The sequence below is a fragment of the Balaenoptera borealis genome (genome assembly GCF_965194805.1).
Source record: "Balaenoptera borealis genome assembly, chromosome: 6".
NCBI lineage: Eukaryota > Metazoa > Chordata > Mammalia > Artiodactyla > Balaenopteridae > Balaenoptera > Balaenoptera borealis.
The window spans coordinates 70,233,586-70,247,899 of record NC_138863.1 but is presented as its reverse complement, the minus strand read 5'-3'; the positions used below and the strand labels follow the sequence as shown (position 1 = coordinate 70,247,899).

General features: G+C 37.3%; 1 protein-coding gene and 1 pseudogene across 13 annotated transcripts in view; one reads left to right on the top strand and one right to left on the bottom strand.

The window, feature by feature from the left end:
* The window catches only part of SLC4A10 (solute carrier family 4 member 10), a 301,412-nt gene that overhangs the window by 231,413 nt on the left and 55,685 nt on the right, over positions 1–14,314 (top strand). The window lies entirely within an intron of this gene.
* Positions 614–9,917, bottom strand: LOC309630275 (ribulose-phosphate 3-epimerase pseudogene; annotated as a pseudogene). The gene has a single exon. The product of its transcript is annotated as a ribulose-phosphate 3-epimerase pseudogene (transcript).

Genomic DNA, 14,314 nt, shown 5'->3' with positions numbered 1-14,314 from the left:
TGGTAACCACAAATCTGATCTCTTTTTCATGAGTTTGTTTGTTTTGAAGTATAATTGACCTACAATGCTATATTAGTTCCTGGTACAAAACATAGTGATTCAATATTTCTATACATTTCAAAATGATCACCATGATAATCTAGTTACCATCTGTCCTCATACAAAGATATTATGTAATCATTGACTATATTCCCCACACTGTACATTTCATACCTGTGAATCATTTATTTTGTAACTGAAAGTTTGTACCTCTTAATCTCCCTCACCTATTTCTCTCCTCCACTCACTCCTCTCCCCTCTTGGCAACAACCTGTGTGTTCTCTGTATCTATGACTCTGTTTCTGTTTTGTTATGTTTGTTCATTTGTTTTATTTTTTAGATTCCACATATAAATGAAATCATACAGTATTTGTCTTTGTCTAACCTATTTCACTTAGCATAATACCCTCTGGGTCCATTCATATTGTCACAAATGGCAAGATTTCATTGTTTTGTATGGTTAATATTCCATTGTGTGTGTGTGGTGTGTGTGTGTGTGTGTGTATGTGTGTATATATATATATATATATATATATATATATATATATATATATACACACATACACACACACACACACACACATTATCCATTCATCTGTTAGTCACCACTTAGGTTGCTTCCATATCTATATCTATTCACCTATTAATTGCCACTTAGGTTGCTTCCATATCTTGGCTATTTTAAATAATGCTGCAATGAATACGGGGGTACATTTTTTTAAAATTAGTGTTTTCATTTTCTTTGAATACATACCCAGAAGTAGAATTGCTGGATCATATTGTAGTTCTATTTTTTTTCCATCTCATTACTTTAATCATTTTGTCAAAATAATCTGAACATGCATAAATACTTGACTTGTTATAAGAATGTGTAGCATAAAAGTCCCTGAGACACATCCAAGAATGACTTGAAATGTATTCAGTGCAATTATTCATCATACTAATTGCCAAGGACTTGGCTCCCTTCCTCGATATTTAAGGTATGTGACTAAAAAAAGATATATAATATATATTATATAATATTCATAATTATACATTATATATAAATATATATATGTTTATTAATGCTAAATCAGAGTCTCCCTCTCCAATGCCTGGTTTTTCTGCCACTTTACTGATGCTGTGAAAGAAGTCATTTCCAGACTGTAAGGAATGTACTTACTGAGGTAAATTTGTTCTTTAAGCCCTAGGGTGCCAGTTAGTAGAATGATGGCAGTGGAACTAGAGGTCCCAAGAGAAGATGTTGTCCAACCCCCTCATTTTGCAGTTCAAGTGACAGAGGCTCAAAAGGTTTGCGACTTGCACAAGTATGGCTGGTTCTGCCACTATTACTGTAACCTTAGGCAAGTCCTTAACTGGATCTAGACTTCTGCTCCCTCCTCTGTAAAATGGATTGGTGATTGTCACAGCTAACATCTTCCAGGTGCTTCCTATGTGCCCAACACTGTCCGGAGTACTTTAAGTGTCTTTTCTAATTCTCCCAACACCTCCATAAATTATATATGATTACCTTCAATTAGAGATGAGAATATCAAAGCACAGACGTCTTAAATAATTTGCCTGAGATAAGACAATTAGGAAATGTTACAAAGCTGGTCTAGTAACCCAGGAATAACTGCCTCCAAAATTCTCAAATTCCAATTCTTAAATCGCTTCTAAGAAAACCCCGTCAGATAGGTTCTCAAATTCCTTATATCTCTAAAAGTCTAGAGCAGAGTTAACAAACTATGGCTCATGGGCCAAATCCAGGCACCGCCTTTGCTTATAGAAGTAGTTCTATTTCTAACTTTTTGAGGAATCTCTATATTGTTTTCCATAGTGGCTGTATTTACATCCCTGTCAATAGAGCATGTGGATTTCCTTTTCTCCACATTCTCACCAATGCTTGTTATTTGTTGTGTTTTTGATAATAGCCGTTCTGACAGATGTGAGGTGATATCTCACTGTGGTTTTAGTTTGCATTACTCTGGTGATGTTGAGCATCTTTTCATGTGCCTGCTGACCATCTGTACATCTTCTTTGGAAAAATATCTATTCATGTGCTCTGCCTATTTTTTAGTTGGATTGTTTGTTTGTTTGATGTTGAGTTGTATGAGCTCCTTGTATATTTTGGATATTAACCCCTTATTGGATATATCATTTGCAAATATCTTTTCCCATTCAGTAGGTGGCCTTTTCATTTTGTTGATAGTTCCTTTGCTGTGCAAAAGTTTTTTTAGTTTGATGTAGTCCCATTTGTTTATTTTTGTTTTCGTTTCCCTTGCCTGAGGAGGCAGATCCAAAAAATTTGCTAAGACCAATATCTAAGAGTGTAATACCTAAGTTTTCATCTAGAATTTTTATGGTTTCAGGTCTTACATATAAGTCTTTAATCCATTTGAGTTTATTTTTTATATGGTGTCAGAAACCAGCTCAGTTTGATTCCTTTGTATGTAGCTGTCCAGTTTTCCCAATACCATTATTGAAGAGGCTGTCTTTTCCCCATTGCATATTCTTGCCTCCTTTGTAATAGATTAATATAAGTGTGGGTTAATTTCTGGGCTCTCTACTCTGTTCCATTGATCTATGTTTCTGTTTTTGTGCCAGTACCATACCATTTTGATTATTGTAGCTTTGTAGTATAGTTTGAAATCAGGACACGTGATAACTCTAGTTTTGTTGTTCTTTCTTAAGACTGTTTTAGCTATTCAGGATCTTTTGGGTTTCCATACAAATTTTAGAATTATTTGTTCTAGTTCTGTGGGAAATTCCATTGGTATTTTGATAACGATTGCATTAAATCTGTAGATTGCCTTGGGTAGTATGGTCATTTTAACAGTATTACTTTTTCCAGTCCCTAAACCTGGTACATATTTTCATCTTTTTTGTGTTGTCTTCAATTTCTTTATTCAGTGTCTTATAGTTTTCTGAGCATAGGTCTTTTACCTCCTCAGTTTGATTTATTCCCAGGTATTTTATTTTTTGATGCAATTGTAAATGGGATTACTTTCTTAATTTCTCTTTCTGATAGTTCTCATTGTTAGTTTGTAGAAATGCAACAGATTTCTGTATATTAATTTTGTATCCTGCAACTTTTAGTAAAGTTTAGTAAATTCATTGATGAGTTCTAGTAGTTTCTTCGTGGTGTCTTTAGAATGTTCTGTGTATAGTATCATGTCATCTGCAAACAGTTACAGTTTAATTTGTTCCTTTCCAATTTGGATTCCTTTTATTTTTTTTCCTGTCTGGTTGCTCTGGCTAGGACTTCTAATACTATGTTGAATGAAAGTGGCAAGAGTGGGCAATCTTTTTTTCTTTAATTTTTATTGAAGTATAAATATTGCTTTACAATGTTGTGTTAGTTTCAACTGCACAGCAAAGTGAATCAGCTATGCGTATACATATATCCCCTCTTTTTGGATATCCTTCCCAGTTAGGTCACCACAGACCATTGAGTAGAGTTCCCTGTGCTATACAGTAGGTTCTCATTAGTTATCTATTTTATAGTTTACATAGTATCAATAGTGTATATATGTCAGTCCCAATCTCCCAATTCATCCCATCCCCTCCCTTCCTCCTTGGTATACATACATTTGTTCTCTATGTCTACGTCTCTATTTCTGCTTTGTAAATAAGATCGTCTATACCATTTTTTTCAGATTCCACATATATGTGTTAATATACGATATTTGTTCTTCTCTTTCTGACTTACTTCAAGGAGTGAGCATTCTTGTTTTATTCCTGATCTTAGAGGAAATGCTTTTAACTTTTCATCATTGAATATGATGTTAGCTGTGGGCTTGTCACATAGTCTTTATTTTGTGAGGGTGTGTTCCCTATGGGCTGCATTTTAAAAAGAGTACAGACCAGAAATCCTATGCCCTACTAGAGACTTTCCATGGTACCAGCCTGCTACTGAGCTTTACTTTCTTATTTTTAAATGGGGACAAAAATACCTGTCCTAGCAGTCATAGGAATGATTTGTAAATTTAATGCGATTATATCAAAGTACTTTATAACTCATAACATAAACTTATATACTGTATTGAGCATCTACTAAATTCTAGGAATAGTACTGGAAACTTTGCATATGTTATGGTGCCTCTTTTAAGGCTCAACATGATCCTGCACAGTTGTTATAATTACATTTGATATATAATGAGTTAATAGAAGCTCAAAGAGGTTGTGTGACTTTTCAGAGGTCAAATAGGCCTAAAGGGGCAGAGTCAAGATTCAGCTCAATATTACTTCCAAATAGAGACTTTGCTTTTCCTTGTACTCAGAACTAAAGCAACAGCATTATTTAATGTCCTTAAGAATGGTAGGTGGCATTAAGAAAGGAGGAAAAATCACTGAATAATCTACCCCGTAAGCAAAGCTGGCAAAGAAAACTTCCTGATAAAATCAATGCTTATATTTTAGAGCAGACCACCTGAAAACCCCTGGGCTTCAGACATTTTGAAAATAGTTTTTATGTATTTGACTGTAAAGTAAAAAGGGAAAATATAGATGTTTTAGATGCAAAAGGAATATGGTATGCCATCCCAACCAGATTCAAGCTTATATTTTTCATTAGTTTTATTCTGCTCATATTATCAAATCACAAATGATGAAACAGGAAAAACATAAGGGCTTCATTTGCTTTGGGATAACAGATGGGAAACAGCAGAAAATTCTTTTCAGAAATGCAGAAAAATAATTTTCTTCATAATAGCTAATATGCCTTCTTTAGGCATTAAGATACATTTCTGTTTATAATCTTAAGACAGCTATATTTTTACTCTTTATAAAAATCAAATCTCCCAATAATAAACAAGGTATTTCAGTACCCTAATCTTTAAATTCCATCAGTAAAAATGTAGGTATGCACCCCAGTTTCTAACCTCTTAGAACGTTTTGTGCAATAGGTTTTAGTCATGGGAATGAATAATTGCTCAGGAAAGCAGCACCACTTCATGCAATATGATTTGGTAGTCAACTTTCTTGATTTCCAATAAAAGGGAAATTTCATGAATAGAAACATTGGGCTCCTTGAGATTTCACCAGTGAAGAGATTGTTTCTGAGTAGCTTCTGAGCAACTATATCTTAACAGGTTGGTTGCAGATCTGGGGTCTTCATTCCTTATAATAGCACTGCCAGACACAATCGTGTTAGCCACTGTGTTTGCACAGTTATGGAGAGTGTCATGATCTACACTTCACCATTAACCTCTCTGCCAAAGGACAGGAATTGGACCCGCGACCGATGAACCTTTGGCATCATATCTTGCATAAATTTCTGCCCTCCAAACCCAGGTTCAACTGGTGTAACCAAGGCCATATCTATCTGATTAGCCCATGGTGCCAAATACTCAACTGTCCTTCCTAGTTTGATGGCAAGTCCAACCTTTGTCTCATTCTCCCAAATGTCTTTAATTAAGGCCCCTGGGTTCTCATATATATGGATTGACTCCTACTGCAGCCATTGGCTTTACCAACTGTTCCAGCCTAGAAACCATCCTGTGCATTTCAAAGAAAGGATCCTGTCGTAGCTGCTTTTGGAGACTCTACCATAGGGTGACCCAAAGTGACGCTGTGAACAAAATACCCATCTGTTGTATCCAGGTGCAGATAATTGGTCCCAGAGACCAGTGTCTAGAAGTACTCAACCCCTGAATTGGCCAGGTTGCTGTTGAAGATGGATGGGCCAATCTTACAGCTGGACACCATGGTACTGGTTTCCAAGAGCCAAGTTACATGAGTCCTCCAGCAAGATGAAGGGTTTATCCTGATTTCTTCTTCTTCTTTTTAGAAATGCGTTAGTACTTTAATCTTTGAGCAGTGACTAAATTTTCATTTGAAATAATTATTCATTTTCCCAAGTGTAAATCAAAGTAAAGGCATGAGTTATAGCTTTAAAGAATTTATTTTACAGTAAGTTAGGTCTTCAGTTTACTTGCCTGTTATTCAGATGAGTCAGAAATAGCAGTTCACTTGGTTTTTGTTGCTTGAGTGGAGTTAAGTTAACAGAAGAGCTGGCTAATTTAGTGATTTTGCTAAAATATGTAGATAAATAACTTCAAATATCCATTGATGTGCCCTTTGTTAGTAATATAAATGGGATCAAATGGCTAATAAATGTTTTTGTTCCCAACTTTCTTTCAAATAAAATTCTGTTATTTCAAATAAAATTCTTCCTTTTAAATAACATTCTGTTATATGTATGCATATATATATTTATGTTAGATGTATGCTTAATGTATACATCTACTATAATGCTAGTTTTCTCTTATTATATTACTCCTGTAAGAAATTTGGCATATTTTCTTTGTTTTGCATTTTAGTTTCCTTTTGTCATCAATACATTTCCCAAATTTTCAGAATATAAAAATATATTCCCAAATGTTTTCCCTTCAAGCTCCTATGGTGTTAGGCCTTTTTTTTTTTTTTTTTTTTTTTCTTTTTTTTGAGGTAAAGTAACAGAAAGATTCATTTGGAGGAATTTCCCATCATGGGAATACACCGCCCCTTACTAGTGAACTGCCTTACAGAAAGACGTTGGCAAGTTCATATATATATAAGAGCAGAACAGTAGCAAGACATTTGTAGGCCTGCAAGCCTTGCTTTTTCACCTAATAGTTTTTCATCTAATCCTGGCACAACTGTAAAATTTGAGCCAGAGATTCGAGACAAGATATTGTAGACACAATGGATAGCTTTTGGAGGCTACTGTAGATGTAATCTCTAAGCCTCCATTTAGAGGAGGATTCAAGATCAGTGTGGATACTTTAAGTCTTACTTTTTTTTTTTTAAACAAATAGTCATCTTACTTCAGACTATGGACATGCTGCCTGGAGCTCTACTGTTAATTTTTTGTCCCTAGACAAGTGTCTCCGTATCTTCGTTAAGTGTGGAAAGGTTATTCATATTAGAATTTGTCCTTGGATCCCAACCTGAAACTCAGAAATCATGTCTTGGAGTGACATGCATGATAATGTAGATTAGGCATCTGTGGTAGCTCACCTGATCTGCCACCTACACTTCCCTTGGTGGATGACAGATCGAGGACCTTTCCTACCACAGTTCTCTACTATGTCCACTAACTCTTCTTGCAAGACCTCTCAGTGACCTGAGTACTTTCCTTTAATGTCATTCCTTGAGACCTGGAGCTACAATTGATCTAGATATGCCTAGATCTGATATTTTCAATTAATGAAATGAACTGTAAATGAGGGCTGTGTAACCAACATTAATTACAAAAACCAAAGCAACAATGGGATAAAAAAAAATCTTTCAAAAAATCCTTCAAAGGCTTCCTAGGGTTCCCATTTTAACATTCAAAATACTTACTAGGACCCTCAGTGCTCAGTCCGCACAGTCTGGGCCTTGCCTATCTCACAGCCCCACCCCCATCTCTTCCCCCACTCCCCTTCTGCTTCAGCTACGCTAACTTCCCTGTGCATGTCTCCCTGACTCAGGCCTTTCTACCTGCTTTTTGCTCTTTAGTCCACCACCCGCACCACCGTGCCCACACCATTTCTTACTAAATTTTGTTCATCTTTTAGATCTCAGCTTAAACCTTGTTTTCTTAAAGTTTTCTTTAGGCACCCAGACTCAAGGTGTGGCTTCCCTTTAATTTACATTAGCGACCTAGACTTCTTTATGGTATATTTCACAAATGTATTTATATAATTATGTAATTGACTGTGTAGTATTTCTCTTCTGCATTCAAAGAAAGCCACTAGGATCATGTCTCTTATTTAATACTGCACTTAGCATGGTGTCTTGTGTGGCACTCATTAACTTTTTATTGAATTAATTAAGCATCGTGAATAATGCCTTATGACTAAGCTTTCAGTGAATCCTTTTTTCTGTTATCACACATATAGAACAAAACATCCTGTATCCTCGGTTCCCCTGAAAGCACAGCCTAAGTCAGAGGCTTCCTTGAAGGTTAATTGATCTTAAGGAGCAGGAGTAAAGAACAGTGAGAGAGTGATTGCTATGGACTGAATTGTGTCCCTTCGAAATTCATATTTTAAAGCCCTAACTTCCATTGTGACTGTATTTGGAGATAGTGTCTCAGGAGGTAATCAAGGTTAAATGAGGTCATAAGAGTAGGGCCCAAATCTGATCAATTGTGTCCTTGTAAGGAGGGGAGGAGCTCTCTCATCTCTCTCTGCCATGTAAGGACACAGGGAGAAGGTGGCCATCTGCAAGCCAGAAGAGGGTCTTCAGCAGACCTCAACCATGCTGGCACCCTGGTCTGGGACTTGCAGCCTCCAGATCTGTGAGAAAATAAATTTATATTGTTTAAACCACCCAGTCTATGGCATTTTATTATGGCAGCCTGAGTAGACTAAGACAGTGATATAGGGAAGGAGATAAAGCCAGTAAGAAACTGTGTTACCTAGTTGGTCGAAAGTATAGGTGACTGATGCTTGACTTGATAGGATCTCTAAGAAGGCTTATGAAATGCAACTCACAAATGTTTGCCCTGGGGATGAAAAGGGGAAGCATATATCCAGCAACCTCTATCACCCATTGTTAAGGATGGCAGCAGTATAAGAGCAGGAAGAAAGATACATGATGCAGCCTGAAGAAAGGCTTCAAGGGGTTGCACCTGAAAGTGAACAGTTGAAGTCTCTGAAGAACTGATCACTGCAGCAGAGGCTAGAAGAAGAGGTATGGCTGATAGGATTCGAAGTGGTACACAATTATCTGATACATAGACCACCACAAAAGTATCCTGTATTCAATATCCACAAGTAATTAAATTTGTATCATAATTTTTAAGCAATTCATGTTTTTAGTGTTTCTACAATGCTTATTCTACATGGAAAAAGAAATGAGGCAGTTTTTACAAACTGAAGTGGAAAAAATTATGGCTGCAAATAAGTGCTAACTCTGACATTATTATAGTGATTCTTACAAATAAAATCTCGAAACATAATTTTTCAAGGTGCCAAAAGAAATGATAATGACTATTTAAGCATTGTTTATCTCAGAATCTAGGCAAGATGGGTACATTAAGTTAATGACCAAAAAGCAAGTTTAACATGTTTCTTTATCACAGAAGCAGTAAGCTTTGAATTACAGTGAAAATGGCATTGAGGAATAACCTGTTTTAAAAGCTACCAGGGACAGATACTGCTAAAGATGATCACTTTTTGAACATTAGTTGATGACATAAGTTGAAAACGATCCAAATAACTTGAGCATATAATTCTAATCAAGCAGGGTATGATATGTTTCAGAGAAATACTGGAATGGTTTCCCCATGATTGCAAACTTTTGAATTTTGTAAAGAGAGAAAAAAAAAAGACAAAACTAGATACAGGAGGGGCTTCAAGATAATTTTTACACATTGAAATAAGAAAGTAAATTTAGAGCTGCCACAAGGGGAACCAATTATTTTTTCAAATACATTTTATTGTTATCAAAATAATCCATAAACATCCTGAAAAATGCAAATAGTAAAGAAAGATTATGATTAAAGCACCAGCTCACTGAAAGTGCTTTTAACCTAGATTTGTGTTTATTTTTGGTGGTACCTAAATATCTCTAAATAATATGCTTATATTACTATTTCTTGGTTTACCAATATTAAATGTGACTGATTTACTTTTGTTCTTATGAATATGGATTTAGCTCACTTTCTACTCCCACCTCCAACCTTTCTTCTTGCTCTATCTCTCCTTCCAAAATAATTATATCATATCCTAAGTTTCGTCATTCCCGTAACCTTTGTACATAAATAAACAAATAACCACAAGTAACGTATATAAACCTCTATTTCTTGTTCCACGAATTGTAGATAATTCTCTTTACTTTCTACTTTGTGTTGACCTAAAACAAATAGACTGCCAGTTATTTCTCTAGCAAAAATGGGTTTATTCAGGGTCAGTAAAGAATTGCAATTTGGGATCTGCAACCATGGCAAGCCACGTGCAAGCCCCCTGCAAAAATGAGAGAACTCTTTTATAGAGGGGAAAAGGAAATTGGGAGGGCTGTAGTAACCAAATAGTCCATCGTTTTCTATTGGCTGAGTTGTGACAATCTCATTGGATGAGTTCTTGCCAGGAAAGGAGAAGAAGTCTTTCTTCTCCCTATTGGGCTCTGCTATTGTCATAGGGCATGAGAGTTTTCTGTTTATCAATTTTTTACATTTTCCCCTTTTGATCAAGATCTTTCTCTGAAAGCACTGCTGGTCAAGAGTCAGGTTTTCTGATTTCAGCAGTTTTTTGGAAGCCTTTTGGTCCTCCTTTCAAGGAAGGACCTTACCTGAGTATAGTGTCCCACGTTGGAAGGAAAGTGCATGAGTTTGAAACCTACTGAGGTCACATTTGAGTAACAAGGAGATGTAGGAGGAAGAACTCTCAGACACTTTTTATCTAAAGTCCATGTTATCAAGATCACAGACACTGGAGATCATCTGAAGCATATGTCATCATCAAAGGTTTGGTGACAGACATCCAATAGGCCTGGTTTAGATATCTTGGAAAAGATGTCTTATCAGATGTCATCTGCTTCAATTCTGGGAAATCTTTACTTTGAGGTCAACAGATAATGTGCTAGTCCAATTAGGATTTGGTGCTTTCTTTAGGTGTGTCACGTAAACTCGAGTCTATTCCCTGGAGTTTGCTGGCACAAGGGTCAGTTAGCAACACCTGATAGGTGTTCAACCTTTCCAGCAAGGTTGAAGAGAGTCCTTCTGGATGTGTCTTTTCCAATAGACAAAATCTTCAGATTGCAAGGTGTGATGCTCAAGGTCTTTGTCTCTTGAGAGTGCACTATGAAAAGATTGCTCTACTAAAATATTTTTTATTTTTAATAGAAGTAATTAGGCCTTTGCAGTGTTGGAATATCTCTCCTTTTATCAGCTGTAGGTCAAAAGAGTTAGGAGCCACATGCATTGGGCATCCAGTGACTATCTCAAAGAGTGAGTTTATGAATTCCAAAAGAGGTGGATCTGAGATTTAAAAAGACCAACAGCAAGGCTTTTGGCCAAGGTATTTGGAGGGATTCTACAAATTTTGCCAATTGAGTCTTAATAATGCCATTCATGCATTCAACTAAACCAGAGGACTGAGGGTGGTAAGCACAGTGAAAGTGTTGTAAAACCAGCCAAACAGCACAGACTTGTTGAAGTACCTGACTAGTGAAATGGGATGGCTATGAAGTTCAAGAGTTCTCTTACTGGGGATAATCTTTTCCAAAAGAACTTTAGTCACGGAGAGGCAGTAGCTCGTCTGCAAGGGAAAGCTTCAGCCCAGTGTGAAAGCATGCAGACTATGACTAAAACATACTTATATTCATGAGACAGAGGAAATTGTGTGACGCCATTTGCCAGACCTCGAATGGTCCATTAGGCAGTTTAAAATGTCCAGGAGCAGTAAAAGCAGGCTTCCCTGGGTTGTATTTCAGACAAGCAGGACAAGTAAAGTAGGCACTTTTTGTGGCTTTGTTAGTGTTTCCCTACCAATACTGATTCATGAAGGCTCTCATTTTGTCAGTAGACCAAAGATTTAATGCATGTACAGTGGTGAGGAGTGGGAATTTTAGAGTCTTCAGTAGGGCTAGGTTGTTATTTGGTCCAAACCAGATCTTTCTCTTTTTATCAAACCAACAATTCTTGAATTTCTAATCTTGTTTTTCCTTTTCTGAGGTCAATTGTTGGGCTTCTCTAGCCAGTTTTTCTAAGTTATCATTTGGAGAGATATCCCTTTGGACCATGAAAAGGGTTGGCTGCTGTTGGTTCCTTTAAGGGCAGCATTCCTTGTGAAAATGTAAGCAAGGTAATTTTCCTTAGCTTTCAGAGAGTCAAGTTTAGAATGACCCAGAATATTGATAATAGCTAAAGTGGCAGATAAAAGTAATGCATCCAATAATTCCTGAACATAGGGGCCATTTTAAACTTTATTTCCACTGGAAGTAAGGAAGCCATATTGTTCCATAATATTAAAAAATCATGAGCTACTCTGAAAGCATATCTGCTATGAGTATAAATATTGGCAGTTTTGCCCTTGGTTAAAGTACAAGCCTATGTAAGAGTGTATAATTCAGCCTTTTGGACCAAAGTAGCCAGAGGAAAAGATACTCCCTCAACACTATCAAAGGCAGTTGCATTAGCATAGCCAGCACAATATTTGCCATTTTTACCTTTAAAGTAAGAACCATCAGTGAACCATGAGAAGTCAGCATTACCAAAATGAATTTCCTGCAGATCATCACGAGGAGTGAGGAGGTGATTCATCAGCATTAAGCAGTTGTGAAAGACTTCATCAAAGACAGAGGAGAAAAGAGTAGCAGGGTTAAGGTTATTAGAACATAAAAGAGGGGGAGTTAACAGAAGGACTTCATAGGAGATGAGGTAGCCAACTGAGAAATGTTGAGTGGATTGAGAAGTCAAGAGGGCTTCTACTGCGTGAGGTACAAAAATTGTTAAAGGGGCTCCCACAACATTTTTCTCAGTGGCCTTAACCAAAAGAGTGGTGTTAGTAATGGCTCTAAGGCAAGGGGGGTTGTCCTCTTGCCACAGGATCCAGTTACTAGCTAAAGTACGCAAGGGGTCAATGGTGGTCCCATTGACCTGTTTTTAATTTTATTTATTTATTTATTTATTTATTTTTGGCTGTGTTGGGTCTTCGTTTCTGTGCGAGGGCTTTCTCTAGTTGCGGCAAGTGGGGGCCACTCTTCATCGCGGTGCGCGGGCCTCTCACTATCGCGGCCTCTCTTGTTGCGGAGCACAGGCTCCAGACGCGCAGGCTCAGCAATTGTGGCTCACGGGCCTAGTCGCTCTGTGGCATGTGGGATCTTCCCAGACCAGGGCTCGAACCCGTGTCCCCTGCATTGGCAGGCAGATTCTCAACCACTGCGCCACCAGGGAAGCCCCATTGACCTGTTTTTAGATGAGTACCCTAAAGTCATTCCCTTCCCTTTCACATACACAAAGGAAAAGGGAATCTGAGAATAGGGATGCCCGAGGGCAGGTGGGTTTATCAAACTCTCCTTTAAGTACTAGAATATTGTATCATCTTATTCTTCCCATAAAATTGGGTCAGGGTTGTTATTTATCAAAAAATACAGAGGTTTGGCCATAAGAGAGAAATTGGAATCCAATTTCAGCAGTAACCAGCTAGCCGGAGAAAACCTTGCAGTTGGTGCTTAGTTTTGGGTTTTGGGAAACTTAGGACACCATGAAGCCTATCTAAATTTAGGTGTAACCCTTGTTCTGATATCAGATGCCCCAAATATCAAACTTGGGCTTGGGAAAACTGCAATTTTCCTTGGCGACCTAATGTCCCTTTAAGGCTAAAAGCTTTAGCAGATGGATGCTGTCTTCCTGTGAGGAGGCATGAGACAGAGAGCAAAGAAGCAAGTTACTCATATATTACAACAAAGCAGAACCCCCAGGGAACTTTATGTCAACCAGATCAGCCTTCAGAATTTGTGAGAAATAAAAAGGACTCTCAGTAAAACCCTGAGGCATTACTGTCCAGGTGAATTGTTTTTCTTCCCAAGTAAAGGCAAAAAGGTATTGGCTAGCTTCAACTGGAATACCAAAGAATGTACCATGTAAATCAATTAGAGTAAAGAATTTATTTCCAATGGGAATGGATGTTAGCATCATATGAGGGTTAGAAATGACAGGGTGTCAGGGGATAACAATATTGTTTATTGCTTGGAGGTCCTAGACAGACCTCCACCCTTTTTACCAAAGGGAGTTATTGTTGTAATTTTGTGTAAAACTTGTCTTTCCCCTTGCCTCAACTCTTTTTTCTTTTGTGAATAAATAAAGCTTGGTTCTTACTTAAGGAATAAACTCTCAACCCCCACCCCCCAAAATAGGAGTATCATAGGACCTAATACAAGGGATAATGCAGCCTTGAGCCTTGTAAGCTTTTATTATGGGCTTTATAACTTGAAGGACTTCTTTACTTATAGGCTATTGATTAATTCCAGGAAGAAGTTTTGAAGGATGTGTTTGAATCTTGATGAAAGTTGTGCTATGAATTTTGCCAATATTAGCTGGAGGTTTTCTCCATGAGGAGGGTGGTAGCAGATTCAACAGAGAAAAATGATCAGTGTTTCCTGAATTCAACTCTAGTACCATCAGAGACAAAGAAAATAAAAGATGTCAAAGGGTCACTTAATTCACCTGGTTGGCTGCTTTAATGACTACTGTGAAGTTCTAGAATTATTTACTCCTTCTGGGAGAAGAAATTCTGGCATGATACTTCTCTAAGAAGTCTCAGCCTAACAAATGCTTAGAGGTAGAAGAACTAAGGAGAAAAGGGCGTGTATCTCTCAAAGA